Raw genomic sequence first — 17,801 nt, 5'->3', positions numbered from 1 at the left:
AAGGATGGCAGGGCATCTGCATAGGAGTGGGTGGTCCCCAGAGGCTGACTCAAGTACAGTGGCCTCTCCCTGATTGCCAGTACTAGTTTAGAACATCCTTGGTGAGTCTCAAAAGATGTTCTTTCTGAAAGACCAGGCTGTCATCCAGATCATGCCTTGGGAAAAGGCTTCCCTAGCCTCAAACGGTTAGAAGGCAGCCGCATAGGAATAGTAAATGCCTTGGAGACAGCTATTCTGCTGGCTATGTGGGGCAGTGCATACTCTGGTCATAAGAAGAGGTTGCTCGGGGGAAAGAGGGTAGGTTGGGGCCTTCCTTGGTCACTGAGGAAGTCCCAAGAAGCTTCCAGTGCCCTGAGGTGTCTAAAGGGACAGTGGGATGGGATTACTGCAGCTCCTTAAGAATTTGTCCTCAGGTTTATCTGTTCCCAGGCATCCATTTTGTCTTTCAGGGGTCACAGGTGACTGGATCAGTCACTGTCCAGGCATAGGCTAAGGTTGAGTCTCTTTCCCAGGAGTCACACAGCTCATTACAAATTTGGCTTCAAGCCTCTCCCTGGTGCCATTGTTATTATTGCTGTTTTGTTTATTTGCTTTGTTTTGTTGCTGTTTTGTTTTTGCTTGTCACAAAACTGTCTTGCCTCCCTTTTCTCCTTCATTTTCTTCTCCTTTCTCCTCTTTTCTCTTCTTCCTTCTTCCTTTTATTTCTCTTTCCTGTCATCTATCCTTTATCCCCAGTGATTTTCCACCTGACTACTGAGCAAGACATTCATTTCTTTGCCTATGCACTGTTGTGTCTTATGAAAGCAGAAGCCCACTGACCCACTTCCTCTATGGAGCCCCACCTCCTAAAGCTTCCAACACCTCCCAAACCAACTCCACCAGCTGTGGAGCAAGAGTCTAACAAGGAGCCAGTGAGTGATATTAAATATCCAAGCCTTCCCACTCTCTCATTTCCTTCCTTCCCTCTTTCTTTCCTCTCAACCACCCTTCCTCCTACCCGGGGAAGGAAGCCGTTGCTCCCCTGCTTCGGACTGCTGTGCCCTGATATCAAGTATTAAAAGGACCTCCCCCTTCACACTTGGTTCTAACTGTCCCACACACAGGGTTTGTCTGTCCCCTGGGACTTTCTAGGCCACTGGATGCCTTGAACTGCTTCTCCACATTACCTAGTACACATCACCCTGGGGATGAGGGTGTTCTCATCTGCATTTCAGCAGCTTGCATTGCCTACACACAGACCACTCCTGAGGTGCCCTGTACACACTGGGAGTGTTTCCTGCCTCCAGACGTGGAAGCTGAGAGGGCCTGCCTCCCAACAGAGGCTGAGACGTGGCAGCCCAAGATTCTTGAAGCTCTGGTGCCAGGGAGCTCCAGTGTGTGAGTGGCTTTTCTCCTTAGTTGGTCATGTTACTTCCTTTCCATCACACAGTGTGATATCAGCTTTGTAAAGTGATGTTGCCTGTGAGGTTCCTGGCCTGTATGCTCCAGGCCGCTACCAGCTCTGAAGTATGCACAGCACTGTCCGTTCTGTCCAGCATGCAAGTGCCTCTTTTATGTGCATCTCTGCCCTGTAAATAACCCTACTTTCTGGCACTCTGTGCAAATGAGCTGTAACCTGTATCTTTATGATGCAGTAAATGCTCAGACCAAAAGAACACGCGCTTCCCAGGGAAAACCAAGGACATTTTATTCCATCTTCAAATATATGCATGGGCACTTAAAAGGCCCTTTTAAGTGGTTTGGGTTGAGTTGCACACATACAAAAAAATCCACTGGATGAATTATAATGACCCAAAGATGATATACTCAACTGTACTTCTCAGACTTTCCCTAGAATCATTGCTTTTTGTGAAAATAACAAATTTTATCTCACCGTAGCCCTTCTACACCACTAACTTCCCCAAAAGTGAAGGCGCTGCCCTTGCTGGAGGGTCCTCCTGTATTCATCCGTGTGGCTTGCCAGACTCATTTGTTGATCAGGCTTCAGCTTTCTGCCAGTGTCACCAATTCTTTCACCCAAGATTCCTAAACTGACTCTACAGAGTTGAGTCTTGTGGCTTCTGGGCCACCTTTGCTCTACAGAGTAATCACCTATGGATACAGATATTTGGTTGTACCTATCACTGTCAGAATGAGCTGTTTAAATACTCAGTGAGATAATAATGCAGTGAGATCAATAATTACTCTAAGAGTTCAATGGTTATTAGTAACAATGGCACTTACGTCATGGTGTGGGTAAGGGACATTGCTGGTGTGATCTGTAGAGTGCACTTGCCATTCACACAGATCTACTTACCCCAAAGACGATGCCTGGAGCCACAGGCCAACTGTCATCAGAGATAGTGTCCACCTTACTCATTCTCCCGGCATCCTCATGATGTCACCCAATATCTTAGACTTCCTCCATCCCACTGCAAGGAAGGAAGGCCAGGGACTTTCTGTAAGGACAAGCTGAGACAGAGCAGAGCACATTCACACTCTTAACCCTATGAAGAGCCTGAGGGGGCCCACCCACGGAGTGTCACATGGCCTTTTCCCTGTGCTATCTTAAAAGGAGGCTGTGCGTCTGTGCCTCTGTGAGAGTCATACCTCAGGAACTCAGCTGTCCCCTGGCCTCTGCACACAGCTGTGCTCCACATCTCAGTGATTGCTCTTCCTGGCAGTGGGTGGCCCCTCTCAACCCCTTCATGACCTCTGCTCTCTTTTTCCAGGCCCTGCTGATCTTATCTAACTCCTAATTTCTCCCTTTCATTTCTAGAACTGCCAACTCCAGGCACTTTCTATGAACTGATGTTTTCAAGAAACCTGCAAGAAATTTGAGTTTCCTCCACCCAGTTTAACCTTTCTTTTGCTCTCGCTGTCCCTCCTGCTCTCGCTCTCTCTCTCACCAGGCTCAGCTTCAACTCCACCCTTTCTCTTCTGAGAACCCATTATGGTCTTGACATGAAAAATGGACTCTGTTTCAAGCTTATGAAATCACACTGTATTTATGATTTTTTTTCCCTTTTGATGTAGTTAACCATTAGGGCCAAGTGAATCTATAACAGACTCACAGCTCATCTTATACAAACATTTCACTCACAAGTTTACATTTACGTGGGATTATTTTCCTGTCTCTACAAGACATCCTTTTCATGAGCCTGGGTGTTCTATAATGAATGTTCTCCACTCTGTATTTGCACTTTCCATGGGCGGTGCTGACTCAGGCATGGGGATTGCAGTCGAAGGGACTCTCATAGTTTTTATTCCTAATAGTGTGCCCGCTGAGATTAGAGCTTGTCTGCTTAGAATCTGAGTCTACTTATTTTAGTAAATGGAGAAGCTACCTGAAGCTCATTTGTAAATAATAAATATCTCTAAAGATCCAGGGATCTATTCATTTGCCTGGTTTTATTGAACAGGTGATAGAGATTGTTCTGGACATATTTCATATTTTAGATATGACTCTTGGCAGATTCACATGGAATGTGTCCAGAAGCCCTTCAGTCACACACACACACACACACACACACACACACACACACACACATACACACACACACACACACACACATTCACAGACACACAAAGCACAAGGGGCCAGACCAAGCCCTAGAAGTCTGCTTTCAGGCCCTAAAGCCACCTTGAGAGGTAAGTAAGCAGATATCTGAGATCTGCCAAGGTGACCTGTCTTAGAGAGCACGGCAAATCAATGTGAGCAGGGGTAGAGAGGCCTTCTAAGCACAGCTGAAGTCTTGCTGTGTCTGGTGCAGTGTGAAACAGATGTCTGTTATAACTTGCTATGCTTCAACAAATGGTGCTGGTCTAACTGGATGTCTATGTGTAAAAAAATGCAACTGGACCCATATTTGTCACCTTGTACAAAACTCAAATCCAAGTGGATTAAAGACCTCAACATAAAACCAGAGACACTAAATCACTCAGAAGAAAAAATGGGAAAGAGCCTGGAACATATTGGCACAGGAGACAACTTCCTGAACAGAACACCAACAGCCCAGGCATTAATGTCAACAATTAATAAATGGGACCTCATGAGGCTGAGAACCTTCTGTAAGGCAGGTGACACGGTAAAGAGAACAAGGCGACAGTCTACAGACTGGGAAAAGATCTTCACCAACCCCACATCTGACAAAGGTCTAATATCCAAAATATATAAAGAACTCAAGAAATTAAACACCACCAAACCAAATAACCCAATCGAGAAATGGGGCATGGAACTAAACAGAGAATTCTCAACAGAGGAATATCAAATGGCTGAGAAACACTTAAAGAAATGCTCAACCTCCTTAATCATCAGGGAAATGCAAATCAAAACAACGCTGAGATTCCATCTTACACCCATCAGAATGGCTAAGATAAAAAATTCAAGCAACACCACATGCTGGCGAGGATGTGGGGAGAGAGGAACACTCCTTCATTGCTGGTGGGAATGCAAACTAGTACAACCACTTTGGAAATCTATCTGGTGCTGTCTCAGAAAAATGGGAATAGGGCTTCCTCAAGACCCAGCTATTCCACTCCTTGGAATATACCCAGAAGATGCTCCAGCACACAGCAAGAAAATTTGCTCAACCATGTTCATAGCAGCCTTATTCATAATAGCCAGAACATGGAAACAGCCTAAGTGTCCATCAGTAGAAGAATGGATAAAGAAACTGTGGTACATATACACTATGGAATACTATTCAGCTATTAAAAACAAGGAATTCCCGAAATTTGTGGATAAATGGATTGAGCTAGAAATGATCATAATGAGTGAGTTAACCCAGAAGCAGAAAGACTCAAATGGTATATACTCACTTATATCTGCATATTAGCCCAAGGGGCATGTCCCACGAAAGCCTTCACTTACCAGGAAACTGAGACAGAGGAGAGGACATTCTAGTGGGACTCTAGATGAGAGAATCATGGGAGAAAGGCAAAGTAGAAGGACCCAGAGGGTCCTAGAAGCCTACAAGTAGAACATTATGATAGGCAGATTTGGGCACAGGGGTCCCGCTCAAACTAAGGCACCAGCCAAGGACAATACAGGTGGTAAACCTTAAGCCCCTACTCAGATCTAGCCAATGGACAGAACACTCTCCACAGTTGAGTGGAGAGTGGGATATTACTTTCTCACATACTCTGGTGCCTCACCTTTGACCATGTCCCCTGGACAGAGAGACCTGGTGACAATCAGAGGAAGGACAGCAGGTTACCAAGAAGAGACTTGATACCCTATGAACATATACAGGGGGAGGTAATCCCCCTCAGGAACAGTCATAGGGGAGGGGAATAAGGGGAAATTGGGAGGGAGGGAAGAATGGGAGGATATAAGGGATGGGATAACCATTGAGATGTAACAAGAATAAATTAATAAAGGAGGAAAAAAAATAACTTGCTATGCTTTGGATGTGTCTCTTAAAAGCCCAATGTAAAGACTTGGTTACCAGGGGTCTCCACTGCTCATGGAGATAATGGGAGATATGGATCCTTAGAAGGTAGGGTGTAGTGAAAAGAAGTTCTAAATCATTGGGACCATGCCCCTGAAGGCAGTATTAGGACCCTGGTCACACCCCTGGAGGCAGTGCTAGGACCTGGTCCCTTCTTAGCTCTTGATTTGCTTCCTGGTGACCATGAAACAAGCAGTTTCCTCTGCCACACAGTCCTACTTACCCAAAAGCAAGAGACCAGCTGACCATGGACTGAACTTTCAAAGTGTGACTCAAAAAAACCTTTCCTCCTTTTAAGTTGATTACTTCTGGTATTTTGTTACAGTAGTACAAACCAAGTCTATAAACTCAAAGCCTAGTTACCATTAGGATGATATTTAAAGAGGAGACCATTAGGAAGTAATTAGTTGATAATTGGAGTTGATGATTTAACCAAAGAGTAGCTTTTTTTTTCCATGTGTGGACAGAACAAGAAGAAACTGAGACCTTATCAGACATCAAATCTACTGCTACCTTAACCTTAGACTCCCAGACCCCAGAACTATGAACATAAATTTATGATGTTCAGCTATCACCCAGAGTAAAACGTTATGTTATACTCAATGGGTGGCTTGAGATAGTCTCCTTCCCTTCCAAAGGGGTGGTTCTAAGGATCTGCAGATAATATTGCCTGCTGCTTTGAGGTCACGAAAAAACCTGACACCTTCACTGTCCCTCGAGACCTCCTAGGCCACCCATGTCTCCTGCAAGGTGCATTTGGGCCTACAGGACTTCACAGTGGAGTAGCCCTTATTGTACACTGCCACTACCTGTACTCAGAGTAGATTCTAGAACTGCTTCAATCCATTTGGAATAGTACCTGATTTGGCCATGTTCTGGGTCCCTTCATGAACAACCAAGGGCAAATTTAAGAATTAATGAAAGCCCCAAACTACAGTGAGCCAGACTTTCCTCTGTGAAGATCTATTACCCAGCCACTAAGGCAGTGAGACAAGATGCATTGAAAGATGAAGCGCTGGTGACTCTTGAAGTATTTAGCATCATGAAGAATCTTGTTAATTGCTTATTTGATTAAATTTTTTTTACTGTTCAGTTCGACGTCAGGGAGAGCAGACCCTGGTTCCACCCATACAGTTAATTTACAGGCCAGCACCACAACCGCCTCTAAAAACTCTGATCCAGAAATTAATTTGAAGGCAGAAGACAGAACATAAATAAAAGAAATAAACAGACCTGTGGTTGTCACATTTGTTTTCCTCTAGCCTGTTTACACTCTGTTTATGGCACTGCTATAAAATCCACTTCTAATACCCTTCCTATCAAGCCTAACAGGGCAAACCAGTGTTACCGTGGCCAAATCCCAAAAACTCCTCTGAATAAAGGCCCTGGAAGCCTCCTTGTGGAGCATAAACCTTCAGTGTTCTCTGGTGCAAGATGGGTTAAAAGGAAAGACTATCTTGGGACGCCTTATCTCTTGGAGGGCTTGACCTGTTTCCTCACATACTGCTTAATTGGGTGCCATTGTGCATATATGGAGTGCTGGCCTGGTGCTAAAGGAAAGCTTGGACTTGACATTTGGGGGACCTATAAGGTTTCCTAAGGCAGTCCACAGGTCACTCTAAGAGCAGATTAGGATGACTTCTGTAAGAGGACCATGAGCAGCAAGTTCTGAGGAGATAGAAGAGAGCAGTAAAGTCACCGATCTTGGTCACCGGAATTTCGTTACCCACCTCTGTCTGAAGAGTAAACACTGCAAAGGGATTACAAAGGCTTCCTGGAGAAGATGGTCTCGAGTGGAGTCCTGAACTAAGAAGCTCTGGTGGGTTGACATCTGAAAGGAAGAACAAACAAAGGAAGTGAAGAGGTCCTCAGAGTTGGAGGACGCATGCACACACACAATGCCATGGAATAGAGAGAGCACCCTCCCACACGGGCACAGAGACAGGAGACTGGCAGTTGTTGGAATAGGAGTGTTTGAGGCAAACATATGAGGGACTAAATTAGACCCCGGCTCTCAACTACTGAGCCAGAGAGGAAGGCCACACTTTTTCATTGACCTGATAAGTACTTCCTGCTGCTAGTGGGGGTTAATTAGCATTGGATGAGTTACTGGTTCCAGCTTCAGTCTTACACCATTGGTTTTGGCGCCAACATTGAAGATAAGAAGAGAACGCAGCTGGGACCACTGGCCTGGATTGCAACCCCAGCTCCTGCAGCTTTCCCGGATGAGACTGGAATACATCTCCTCCTCACTCTGCAACTCCATCGCTGAAAGGAAGGTCCTGACAGCCTGGGTCTGTGGTGCATAGTGTGAGGTAATACAGCTGTGCGCCTATTCTTGGTTGTCAAGTTGACTACATCTGGAATTAACTAGAACTCAAGTAGTTGGAGTTCACCCATAAAGGATTTTTTTTCTTAATTAAATCATTTGAAATGCCCACTTTCAGTCTGAATTCTTTGAGGTGGAAAGATACCCCTTCAATTTGATCTTTTGAGATAAGAAGATCCAACTTGAATCTGAGCCACACCTTCTGCTGGTAGCCTATGTAACGGCCATGGAAGAGGGAAGCTTGCTGTCCTTGCTGGTTTGCTTTCACTGGGAAGCCCAACCCTTCACTGGCCCTAGTGCCTACTGCCTCAGGATTCTGGTGTATACTGAAGACCAGTTGAGACATCCAGACTCATTGACTGAATGACTACTTGATTCTTGGACGTTCCGTTGGTAGACAATTATGCTGAACTAGCTGAACCGCAGTCTGTAAGCCATTCTAATAAACTCTGTGTGTGTGTGTGTGTGTGTGTGTGTGTGTGTGTGTGTGTGTGTGCGTCTGTGTGTATGATTATGTATATGTATGTGTATGTGTATATGTACATTCATTCTATAATTCTGTCCCTCTAGAGGACCCTAATACAATAAGTAAGGATTCAGAGGGACCTGGTACACAGTGAGTGAGATTGTCACTGCTCCCTATGCCTCGCACTATGGGTCACCACTTGACTTGATATTGTCACCACTTGACTACAGCTAGGTGTTGCTGACAGGGCCTCCACTGTCTCTGGTTTCCATAGAGTCCACCTGATTTCCAGGCTTGAGCAGAGTCTGTGAAGTCTTGGAATTCCCCAGAATGCTAAGCACTGTGCATCTTACAGAGACTGAGTTAACAGTCTTTCCTTAGTGTCTATGGAAGACTTGCTCCAAAATTCCCCAGGATAACACATAAAATAGCACATTGTTTTCATATAAACCAGGTTTACATGGTTTGTGAACGTTTCATCATGTTTCAACTTGCCGGGGCAGCGTACATCCAGTGTGAAGGTTGTTATGCTGTTCTATTTAAGAAGTAATGTGAAAGGCAGGTGTCCCTGCTTAGAACAGACACAGCCGTAGCACATGTGACTATGTAGCACATGACCTGATGCTGTTGATTACATAAATATGGAGTTCATAAGGGCTGGTGGCACTTCACAAGGCAGACACAACAGAGTTAGCTTGCACTCAGAGCAGAACAGGCCAACCAGTGGTGTAGGGTAGAGGCCAGAGAAACAAAAAAAAAAAATTGGGCAGTTGGCCTTTGAATAACTGTTCTGAGCAACTTGCTATAAACTGCTTTGTGAGATTCTGTGCCTACAGTGATGAGAATCAGGTGCTTTCAGGAATCTAGTACCAGGATTCTTCACCAACTGTGTGACCTTGGGCAAAATTACATAGTCTCTCTGAGACTTAATTCTCATTTACAAAAGAGAGAACTACAAAGGATACATATATTATGACCATGTGCATGTATAAATGTATATATGTTATATATGATATGTATATATATGTTGTGATAACAATTAAGTCAAATAATAGTGGAAGGTGCTTAGCAGATTATTTGCATATAATTAATGCTCAAAATAGCAAATACTACTAATAACATTCTTAATTATTAATGAATGTGTTATGAGAAAATTAGAACCATAATTATAGACTTTCCCTCTATTAAAAAAAATCATTAGTTGGGCAGAGTGGAACAAAGACATACCAAAATAAACAAATACCCAAAGCCCTAGAAAGAATTACAACTATAGAGTGGTGTATAGCCCTTGGATTTCATAGGTGTGTGTGTGTGTGTGTGTGTGTGTGTGTGTGTGTGTGTGTGTGTGTGTGTGTTTGCTGAATACTTGATAACTTTGTCCAAACTGTGGACAACAAGTACGAAGTAGTTTTACATGTTTCTTTTATTCTCTTATTCTTAAAGCACTCAATCCAATCTCCTGAGCCAGCTGTGTGAAGATGGGAGTTTTTAAGTGCTGACTGAGAGGTTAGGAGGGAAAGGTGAGTAGCCCTCAAAGGCTAACGCAGAAGAGCTGACGTAGATGGCGCTCTGTAACACCACACACCAACACCATGAGCAGGATGATCATGCTTAGAGACAGGCAGCTCTCAGAAATAGACCAGCCCGGTAAAAGATTGCCTGGCTTCACTTTGGAGGTAAAAGCCCAGAGAACTCTGTGCCTTGGGGATTCTAATTTTTCTTCCCAGGGAGTCATGTGTGTGGCAGAGGATATGGTTCCCACTAAGTGCTCCCACCTGTGCACACAGAGCTGGGCCCCGTCCTGTTTCAGTAACAGGCTCCAATAACAAACACAAACATTTTGTACATCAGGCTAATGCATGTGGTCTATTTGCTGGCTCTCTGCAAGAATCTCCACTCCAAACACATTTAGAATAGGAAGAACAAACACGTTCCTTGGGTTGCCATGGAAAGTGTGTGATTGATTTAAAAAACTCATATTTCCTGAACGTCTAGGCAAATCACACTGCCATCTGATGTAGTGAGGCCATTTGCAGCACTGTTTAGTGGGGACCATGCTGACGCTGTTAGCCTGCTGTGGTCCTCTGCAAGCACTGCAGATCTGTTTGTGTCACTTAAGTTCTAACATGTGTGCATTGCCAGGAAAGCAGTTCTCTGCTCAAGTTCACAGCTAGGCTAGTTCCCACGATGACATAGAAACCTGTTAAATCCAACAACACTAGTTACTTCCTGAGCCCTGAGCATCAGGAACAGGTTACCTGCTCATCACTGTGTCTCCCAGTGCGCGGCAGCATATGCTTGTAAGCTTGAATAATGCATGAATGTTATTCGGTATTAAGGACTTTTACAATTAAAAAAAGAAACTCCAAGATTACTTGGGCAACATTTTATTCACTTTATAAAGAAAGAAATCAAGCTGGAATAAAAACTCCATCAGTCCTTTTACCTGAGACTACACTGTCTTAGATTAGAAGTTGAGCTACCCCTCTGCATCATTTGTTTATTGAGAATGCAGTTTGGGGGTGCCTTCCGTGTGGTGGTGCTTTGCTGCATCCCTCACACACAGCTTTTGGGCCAGTACCTGCTTTTAAGTATCCAGGGCACACAGTGGAAGAAAAGGGGTTAATAGATGGGCTATGTGTCCTGCCTGTACCCTGTTCATGGCCAGAGGCCTCAAGGGGAAGAAATGATCCATTTCTGAGATTCTTGGAATACTCTTCTGATGGGTTTTGCACATGTATGTATGTGGTATGCAATTTGTTCACATGTGTGTACCCACATGTGTATGTGGGAACACATATGTATGTGTATGCTGGTGTGAAGGCATGGGGTTGATATCAGGACCTATCTTGATTGCTTTCCACCTTACTAATTGACATGAGGAAGGACTCTCAATTAAATCCAGGGCTCACCAAAAACCAGAATGCTAGGCAACTTGCTCCAGTGCCCCCTTTCTCTGCCTCCCGAGCCCTGGTATTACAGGAAGGCTGTCATACTCACCAGGCATTTAGGTGGGTCCTAAGAACAGCAAACTTATTAACTGAGCTATCTGGCCAGTTCTGACTCCTCTGATTTTTAACACTCCTTCAGTAAGATGATGACAATGCAAAATTCTTTGGATTATTAAATTCAAATTCTGCTGCCTGCATACTTCTATGATCTGAAAGAATTTGCTTAACTTTCACAGTTCCTCCTCTGTAACAGTGATATTATTATAAGCCTCTGGCTATTTGAAAGGATTATAAAATAAATAAAACAATTATAGGCTCACATCAAGTGGTTATTGTTACCTGATACATGTTCCAGTAAGGTTTCGCTTCTGTGTGAAAATAAGAGAAGATTTGGGCTCCTTTGTATTCTGAGGAGGTGAAGAAGAGGCAGAGGGCCATAGGGCTTATGTCCTTTATAATGATGCTCTTTCCATCAAAACAGTGAATCCAACCAGCCACTGTGGCAGCAGGCCATCAGGAAAGAAAACAAAAAGGCAGACATGAGGCTCCAGAGAAAGTACAGACACTGCAGCCTTCTGGGAAAGGGTGAGTTTGGACAGAAACAGATGCGGTGCTGTTAATGGTCCTAGGAGAGCAGTCTTGAATACTGCCACAACCACATGTTGGTGTCAAACTAATAAAATAAAATAAAGCCAGGAAGGCATGAAGAAGATCTTAAGTATGTGCAGGGAGTGGAAGAATTCCTGAGTGAATGTGTGTTGTTGACATGAGGATGGCCATGCCAAGGCCATTTGCTTTTTATAATAATAATAATAATAATAATAATAATAATAATAATAATAATAATAATATTATATTATTATTATAAAAAGCAAATAAATAGTAGTAGTAGTAGTAGTAGTAGTAGTAGCAGCAGCAGCGGCGGCAGCGGCGGCAGCAGCAGCAGCAGCAGTAGTAGTTTTTTGATACAGGATGTCTTTGTGTGATATCCCTGGCTGTTGTCCTGAACTTGCTTTGTAGACTGGCCTTGAACTCACAGAGATCCGCTTGCCTCTGCCTCCTGAGTTCTGGGATTAAAGGCGTGTGCTATCATGCCCAGCCCTGTTTAAATGACTTATCTTATTTTGGTTTGCATCTACCTACTTGGGTCAGTTGATGGAACTCTTGAGCCCCTGAGCTTTCCTATTAACTGCAGTTTCTCATTCTCCCCTGCTGGATACGTATCCAACTCAGCAAAACTAAGAAACTACTCGGTAGCCACCACTTTTGCCAAATGCTTGCATCATTGCATCTGTCTTAGCATCGTCGTCCTCCATGGCTTTGTCAGTGATATTTTCAGCAGCTGAGCCTTCATATTATGGCAAGCACAATATTTCATGCCCCCTATTTCAGGATAGTGACCCTATTACCCATGAGCCAGTGCGTGATCCAGTCTATAAGCTGCTTTTCAAACCACGCTGAATGCCATGTGTGTTTCACTGTATCTCCTGAGAAGCAGACAGGGCTGCCACTCCCCATATCCTGCAGCTTCAATTAGTTGATGTCTGAAAATATTTTATAAAAAATGATCTGACTGAACACATGGATTCTCTTCTTTGTCATTATTCCCTAAGCAAACGGTGATTTACACTGCAGTGGGTGTTATGAGAACCCTAGATATAGCACAGAGCACACAAGAGGATGTCTGTGTAGGTTCTACACAAATGATACACTATTTCATATAAAAGACTTGTGTACTTGTAAGTGCTGACATCCACAGAGGATTCTGGGGCCAATGCCTTACTGATCCAGAGAGCAGCCGTGCTTAAACTTAAACTAGGAAGGCTTTTATTACCAAATATTTCTGTACTGAAGGTGAGGAGGCCTAAAAGCACAGTCACCTGACTATGCACATATGATCCAAGGTCTAAGAAGGTTCTTAGAGTTGCTCCATCTCCAGATGAGCCCTGACACTCTCAGCCATTGGCTGAAAAACTCCTTTAAGGTGCCTTTTCTTGATTCACATAAAGGTACAGGTATCCAGACCACAAGCTGGTGTTCCTGGCCAACAGTGCTAGGTAGCTGGAGCACTGGGTGGAGAGCATCCTTGTCTCCTACTGAAGAGCTAGGAGCAGAAGTCACACATCCACTAGAGCCACTAGAGCTCTTTCAAGATCTCTGGAGCCACCACATGTCACAAGTTCGCTATTGTGGCTGTAATGAGAAAAATCAGTGGGACATGAGATACTAATGTATGCTATATTTACAGAGGATTTTGAAGCTCCTTTCTGTGGCCCAAAGGTAAAACCAGATGTCACAGAGAAAGGGCAGTGCCCAGAGGCACACTGCTTCCACCCACAGTGAGCTGCTCTCCTGATGGCTGCCTGTCTTGTACCCAGCAACCATAGCTTTTTAATACTGTACAGAACATGCATCCTTTATTGTGACACAATACGAATAAACCACAGAGCCAAGCTCATGGAGTTGAAGCAGAGGATGCCAGCAGCCTGCTTGGAGGGTACCTTCACTGTGATTTCCTCGAAGGGGGGGCAACACAGTCTGGTGCTTCTATGAGACATGGTGGCAATTGTGTTCACGAGCAGCAAGCAGTAATGAAAACGTAAGTTCCCACTTGTTTAATATGCTTTAAGTGTGATGGCTGGACCCCTGCTGACTACAACAGGGGAACATAAATACACAGTCAATTCAACTACACAACCACCTATGACTATCTGAAGATGTAGGCTCCCCAAGAGTGACTGCATTTTTATTTTATCAGTCTTTTTATAAAAATTCTTCCAGGTAGAAATCATCGTAGTGTATCACTGTAGCTCTTTCCTGACAAATGATGTTGCTGAGGCAGCTTTTGAGCTGGACTATTAAATCATTATTCAATTGCTGTTTAATGACAGTTGTGTTTTGTTTAACTTGATTTTGCCTACCTGTTTAAAAACTTTTTAATCCTAATTTTGTGTATCTGTATTTTTTATAGGCTCACAGCACCTTTAAAAAAAAACAAGCATATTAAGTAGAAAGCATGGTTTTAATTAGGAGAAAATAAACAGATTTTTTTTTCCAATTGTAAGAGACAAGCTTCCTGTGAGAAGGGACACTCGGGGTCTGATCCTCTTCCGCGGTTAAGTGCTAACCATCCGCCATATCCGGCACTGCCCGCAGTCTCAGTTAGCCCAGGTGTCTTCACATAGTGCCCTCTGATTTCTTGGGTTTCATCTGATACTCCAGCAGCAACACCTGGAAGCCCTTTTCTTTGGGACCCACTAGACAGGGAGGTGCTGGGACACTGGCTTTTGATTCCAGAAGTCCCCGTGTATGAGATGTCCTAGTTTCTATTCTGAGAACAGAAATGCTCGCCACTGAGGTTTCCAGCTGGCCAGTGTGACACCCTGGGATGTGGGTTAACAAATGCCTGCCCACATCTGTAGACCGAGTTAGCTGTCAGCTGACAGGCACACAAATGCACCTTCCTGCATGTGTGCGGGCAAACACACACACACACACACACACACACACACACACACACACGGGGGGGGGGGGGGGAGGGGATGAGTCTGGGCCTCTCAACAACACAAGATTAAGTAAGTCTAGCAGTAGGGACAATGATGCAGTCAAGGGACTAAACATGTAGACGTGGGTGATGCTGAGCTCACACAGCAAATTGTTTCACAGGAAAACATATTTTGTAAGTACAAGGAGCATGCTATGAACTAGCAGTCTAAAGTACAGTCCAGTAAGTTCACACTTGACTATCATGGTGATTTGTCTCCTTAGGCCAGCAGTGCACCCAAATTCACAGCCTGTACTTTCTGATGCTCGGGAGCACAGTGAGTCTGTTTATGCCGGAGTCACTACAACTTCATTATAGACAACGGGCCACTCTGGTCTTCTCATTGACTGCAGCATTGTCCCGCGACAGCCCTGCAATGCACGCCTGAACCTTCCACTACCTTTTCACAGTATGAGAACTCTGCTATTCAAAGCTCAGGTTCAGTGTGATGAGCCGCACCCCAGGACCCTCTAATCCGAACACCAGCTTTCAGGCAATGTGACTGCTGCAGCGCTTCTCCACCACGTGGGGTCAGTTTACAGAGAGGAAAGGCTTATTTGGATTCACATTTTGGAGGTTTCAGGCTTCCAGGCTTGAGAGCTTTTCAGCCTTCAACATGCGCACTGCAGGGAAGAGCCCTGCTGATGAAAATTAATGTAACCGTTGATGCTCCTAAGAGCAGTGGTTTGACTAGTCATCATGGTGGAAGTCTGGCAGAGGAAGCTGCTCACTTCATGGCATCAGGGGAAGCAAAGAGGAAAAGGAAAAGGCTGTGGTCCCAATACTCCTCTCAATAGCGCACACATAGTGACCAAACCTCCTTCTAGTGGGCCCCACCTCCAGAAACTTCACCCCTTACGGAAGGCACCGCTGGCTTGGGACCAAGCCCTCAAAAGGTACACCTGTTGGGCACGTTTAAGACCCAGACTGTAGCAAGGACCCACTGTCCTGGGAAGTTAGTGTCACTCCTTCCTTTTCAAGTCTGGGAGTTGATGTCCAGCAGGCCTCAGGGACAGGCTCAGGACTGTCCTGGACGTCTGGATTTCCCCTTCTTGTGTTGCTGCAGGACTGGACAGGTGGGGTTGACAGAGTCCCCCTTTAGACTCGGATCCTTTTATAAGATGAATCAGTAACATTTCTCTAGAATGTTTCCTTGTAAACCTCTGTTTTGTTGGCTGATCGAACCGACAGCAGTGCTCCTGGTGGAGTGATTCCTGAAACAGGCCTGGAGTATGGACAAAAGAGCATTGGGGGGGGTTAAAGTCCCCCAACTGGGCAGAGCCTGTTACAGTCTCCTCCCCACCCTGCCAGTACCACCTGACTAGAGCAAGAGGTGGGGGGGGGGCGCTCACTTCCTCTGCTAAGCACCTGTCCAATCCTGGACAAAACACCACAGCCTGTTCCTTTGTTTCTCTTTGCACAGCTGGGGAAGCTTGGAGTTTTCAAAAGAAATCCTTCCTAAAACAGCACTGGAAAGCAAACAATATGTGAACAAAGAAAAGACCAAAAGCTAAAAACCGCCTTCAAAGTTCTGAGGTCCAGGCCCACAATAGCGCACCCTACAGCAAACTTGTTTGGCTTCCTGGCTTTCCAAGTCCCTTACCTCACACATCCACCCCTGCCTGGACGCCTGCACCTCTTTCCCCTGCCACACCTGTCTTTGTGGCACACTCTTGCCACACAAGAAATAAAAGATGAAAGGCTGGTGCCACTATTGAAGGACAGCAGCCCCGCCCCCTGGGAGGTTGGAGGTGAAGAACAGGAAGCCACTGGCTCAGGATTGTGCTCTCTTTTCCTGGAGCAAGGCTTGTAGGGACCAGAACAAGGGATCAGAGATCTAGGGCTCAGCTCTGCATTTGTAGCCGCCAGATGTCCTGGGCTATACAGCAGGCTTGGATGGGCCCCAGCATCCTCAGCAAGATGGGGATGTTCCTGCTCAAGGAGACATGCAGAGCATCCTGAAACGGCACGCAGGAGGTTCTGAACTGTCTGGCCCACAGGAAGCTGAGTTGGCATGAACTACTGCTGTTACCACGAAGGGCGGCTGGAGCCCAAGAAGCAGACGCGTGGAGCCTGGCGACAGGTGGATGAGTTCTGGATGTTCACAGCTCTGAAAATTCCATGACATCCCCAAGCTTTGTTCTTACCACTCAGGCCTCCTGCCAAGCATGCAGGCACACGCACAAAGTTCTAGGCCTTTGTTTGCCTGATGCACTTGCTGGACCATGAGGCAGAAAAGCCAGGAAGAGGTGGAGGAAGAACATGACAAAGGACTGAGCTCTCCGACAGCACATGGAGTTGCAGGTGTCAGGCAGGCACAGAGCATCACTGAAAGGTTGAGGAATGAGAAATCAGGCCTGTGGGCTTTGCACTGAGCCCCAAGAATCCAAAGCCATGCAGCCCAGACTAGCAGGGTGTCTTTTGAGGGAGCCCCTCTGGCTTCTTACTACTTAAGTCCTCTTTTCCACAATTCCTTTCACCTCTCCTGTCTCCCCTTAATTGAAAATAATAAAGAAAGAGAGAGAGAGAGAGAGAGAGAGAGAGAGAGAGAGAGAGAGAGAGAGAGAGAGAGAGAGAGAGAGAGAAGTAGTGGACAGAGGATGAAGAGGGTGAGGGTGCACACTATAATCCCAGCACCCAGTAGGCTAAGGAAGAAGGATTGCAAGCTCAAGGCCAGCCTGGAGCACATAGAGAGATCCTGCCTCAAAACTAAACCAAAAACAAAGTACATTACCTAGAACACAACAGTGGTTTTTAGTAACTGGAAAAGCTGACATGTCCTATTTTATCTAGTATGCTAAACTAGACTCCTGTAGAGGGAAGGAACAGTGTCTGTATTGATTCCTGTGAAAACCTCTGGCCTGTAGGCATGCTGACTGCATGGTAGATGCTCAAAGAATGTTGGTTGATGGGTGAAAAAGAATTCACACCTTAAAGATGATGGCAATTTCTATTTTAGGACTTCATTAAAGATAAGACATTGTCTTAGTTCGGTTTCTATTGCTGCGATGAAACATCATGACCAAAAACCAAATCGAACAGGAAAGGGTTTATTTGCCTTTTACTCTTCACATCCCAG

The sequence above is a fragment of the Acomys minous genome (genome assembly GCF_964271855.1).
Source record: "Acomys minous genome assembly, chromosome: 9".
NCBI classification, from domain to species: Eukaryota; Metazoa; Chordata; class Mammalia; order Rodentia; family Muridae; genus Acomys; species Acomys minous.
This window is presented reverse-complemented; position numbering follows the sequence as displayed.